The sequence below is a fragment of the Gorilla gorilla genome, chromosome 5, assembly GCF_029281585.2.
Source record: "Gorilla gorilla gorilla isolate KB3781 chromosome 5, NHGRI_mGorGor1-v2.1_pri, whole genome shotgun sequence".
Taxonomy (NCBI): domain Eukaryota; kingdom Metazoa; phylum Chordata; class Mammalia; order Primates; family Hominidae; genus Gorilla; species Gorilla gorilla.
This window is the reverse complement of record NC_073229.2, coordinates 56,446,254-56,449,517: the sequence shown is the minus strand read 5'-3', so window position 1 is coordinate 56,449,517 and position 3,264 is coordinate 56,446,254. Positions and strand designations below refer to the sequence as shown.

The 3,264-nt window shown below is 39.0% G+C and overlaps 1 protein-coding gene across 1 annotated transcript in view; it reads right to left on the bottom strand.

The window, feature by feature from the left end:
• The window catches only part of DNAH8 (dynein axonemal heavy chain 8), a 394,484-nt gene that overhangs the window by 358,197 nt on the left and 33,023 nt on the right, over positions 1 to 3,264 (bottom strand). The gene's annotated exons all lie outside the window — the stretch shown is intronic.

Sequence of the window (3,264 nt, the reverse complement as noted above, 5' to 3'; positions counted from 1 at the left end):
GACTATGTTTAATTTGTAAACCTTTGTCCATCATGTTCTTTCTTTTTTTAAAAAAAAAAAAGAACTCCCCTTAGTGAGTACTGAAAGGATTTGAAAAGGCTTGTAGGCTCATTCTGAACAGAGAACAATTGTGATTCTTTACAGCCCATAAAGCAGGTAGTGTTTATGGATAAGGGAGTGTGGGAAAGGTGGGAAGAAGAAAGTGAATACGGAATAAAGGATTGTGGTAGATAAAGTGCAAATAGAAGAATATCAAAAGGTAAGGAACTTATGAAGACCAATTTCACATGTTGAGTGCTAGAACTGACAAACAGGAGGGCTAATACATTCACAAATTCAGTAATTTAAGCTTTATTTCCAAGGAAAGAAGTCTTCTCCACTTGCTAAGTAAAACTTGCCAAAAGATAGCCCTTGCTCATTCTTTAAATTCATTCCTATATGCATTTTTTTAAAAATGTACAGTTGGCCCTTGAACAACATAGGTTTGAACTCCACTGGTTTATTTATACAAGGATTTTTTTTTTTTCAAGCAAATGTGGGTTGAAAATACAGTACAAAGGGGGCTGACTTTTCATATGCCAACTGTGGGACTTAAGTATGCACAGATTTTGGTATCCATGGGCAGTCCTGGAACCAATCCTCCACATACACCGAGGGACAACTGTATGTGGTAACACTACGCCTTGTTAGGGAAAAGAACAATTCACTTCCAAATTCACTTACCTGAGAAGTTGTATGAAAGTACAAAGTAGGTCACAAGAAGTAAGTTTTCTTATTTTCCATGATCATGGTCAATGTAAAACAAGTCAGTCTCCTATGAGCCCTACATAGCTAAGGCTAGAATGATTATAATACAGGTGGTTTGAATGAAGGGCAGATGGCTGAAAGAGAATCACTTGAGGCTTTCCCACACAGTATTTTGACCATGATTGCATAGAGTGTGTCTTAGTTGAGGCAGTTTTAATAAAAATACCATAGACCGGGTGGCTTAAACAACAAACATTTATGTCTCACAGTTCTGGAGGCTGGGAAGTCCCAAGATCAAGGCACCAGCAGATCCAGTGTCTGGTGAGGACCCACTTCCTGACTTGTAGACAGGCACCTTCTCACTGTGTTCTCACACATCCAAGATAAATCATCTCTTAAAAGGGCACTAATTCCATTCATGAGGGTTCTACCCTCATGACATTACCTCCCAAAGGCCCCACCTCCGAATACCATCACACTGAAAATTAGGCTTAAACATGTATGGAAGGGAGCCACAGGACACAAACATTCAGTCCATAGTACAGTATATATAAATAATCCTCAGCCATCCAACTGATTATGAAGAGTGTTATATCAGTAAGGATGCTTGCTATTGGCAATAAGAAAAAAAGCCAGCACTTAAGAGATTGTAAAATGGATTAGTTGACCAGGCGCAGTGGCTCACACCTGTTATCCCAGCACTTTGGGAGGCTGAGGCAGGTGGATCACTTGAGGTCAGGAGTTTGAGACCAGCCTGACCAGCAAGATGAAACCCTGTCTCTACTGAAAATACAAAATTTGCCAGGCATGGTGGTGGGCACTTGTAATCCCAGCTGCTTGGGAGGCTGAGGCAGGAGAATCACTTGAACCTGGGAGGTGAGCTGAGATCACGCCATTGTACTCCAGCCTGGGCAACAAGAGCGAAACTTCGTCTCAAAAATAATAATCAAATGGGTTGGTAGAGGGTTCAGAGATAACAAGAACCCCAGATTATTTCCATCTTTCCCATCCTGTCATTTTTAGCATTTTTTCTCACTGGACCAATAATATGGTCAAAGATGCCTACCATTAGGTATCATGTGTAGACCAACAATGTTGATAGGGTTTGGCTGTGTTCCCACCCAAATCTCACCTTGAATTGAAGTTCCCATAATCCCCACATGTCATTGGAAGGACCCAGTGGGAGGTAATTGAATCATGGGTGTGGTTTCCCCCATGCTATTCTCATGATAGTAAGTTCTCATGGGATCTGATGATTTGATAAGGGGCTTCCCCCTTCTCCTTCCTGCCACCCTGTGAAGAATGATTGTTTGCTTCCCCTTCTGCCATGATTGTAAGTTTCCTGAAACCTTCCCAGCCCTGCAGAACTGTGAGTCAATTAAACCTCTTTCCTTTATAAATTACCCAGTCTCGGGCATGTCCTTATAGCAGCATGAGAACGGACTAATAGAAATGACCAGTGAAAGAAAATATCATTTTATTCCTCATGTATCTTTGATAAGGAGTGAAAAACCTTTCCCTAAGCTCCTCAGCAAAATTCCCGTCATATCTCAACCAGTACTGGGTCACTTACCTGTCTAATCACTGGCCAAGGGGGTGGGAACACTCTGACTTAGATGGATCATATTTACCCAAGCTGGCTGCATGAGGGTGGACAGTGAATCAGAATTGAGACTGCCAGAATGGAGAAGCAAATAGGGGCTTCTGGGTAGGTGTAAACAGAAACTGCACCCAGAGTCAAATTAGATATTGATAATTAGATATTAGGTGCAGGGTGCAGAGTGCTGTAAGAAATGAAACATTTCTTGCCCTCAGAGCTTAGGTCTGAGATTGTGGTTCTCAATCATATTAGATTTAGCTGACCCTGTTTATAATAATATTGTAACATAATATCTATCACATCCACTATCCTGAAATGACATTCACATGATATAACCTACTTATTGGCACCATATGAAGAAACATCAGTCAATACCTTTATGGTAATATGAAGGAGAAATATAATCAGGTTGCAATAAAATTGTGCATTTTAGTATGTCAGTGCCCACATACTCAGACTAGAAGACAATGGAGTAGTCAGGTGCTTGCCCTTACATATGGAAGAAGAAAAACATCACACAGAGTATTGTTGACACTCTTTGATATTTTAAATAAAGACTGAATTTATGATTCATGAAGAGCTATAATTTTACAAATTTAAATACATATTCATAACAGGTGCATTTTACTGATGACTCAAAAACATGATGTTACTGTTGGAAATATTTTCCAAAATGGTGATCAATTCTTGCTAAAGTTTCGAATAAAAGAGTAACTTTTTTGTTTATAGAATAGTTTTTTCCCTAGCAAATATTAAAATTATAAATGCAAATAAGTAAGATACAAGTTGTAAGTTCAGATAATAAAAAGCAGGCTTTAATTCTTTTTTAAAATTTAGAATAGTTTTACATTTGCAGAAATGTTGCAAAGATAGTGCAGAATTCACATACACCACATACCTAGTTTCCCCTATTTTAA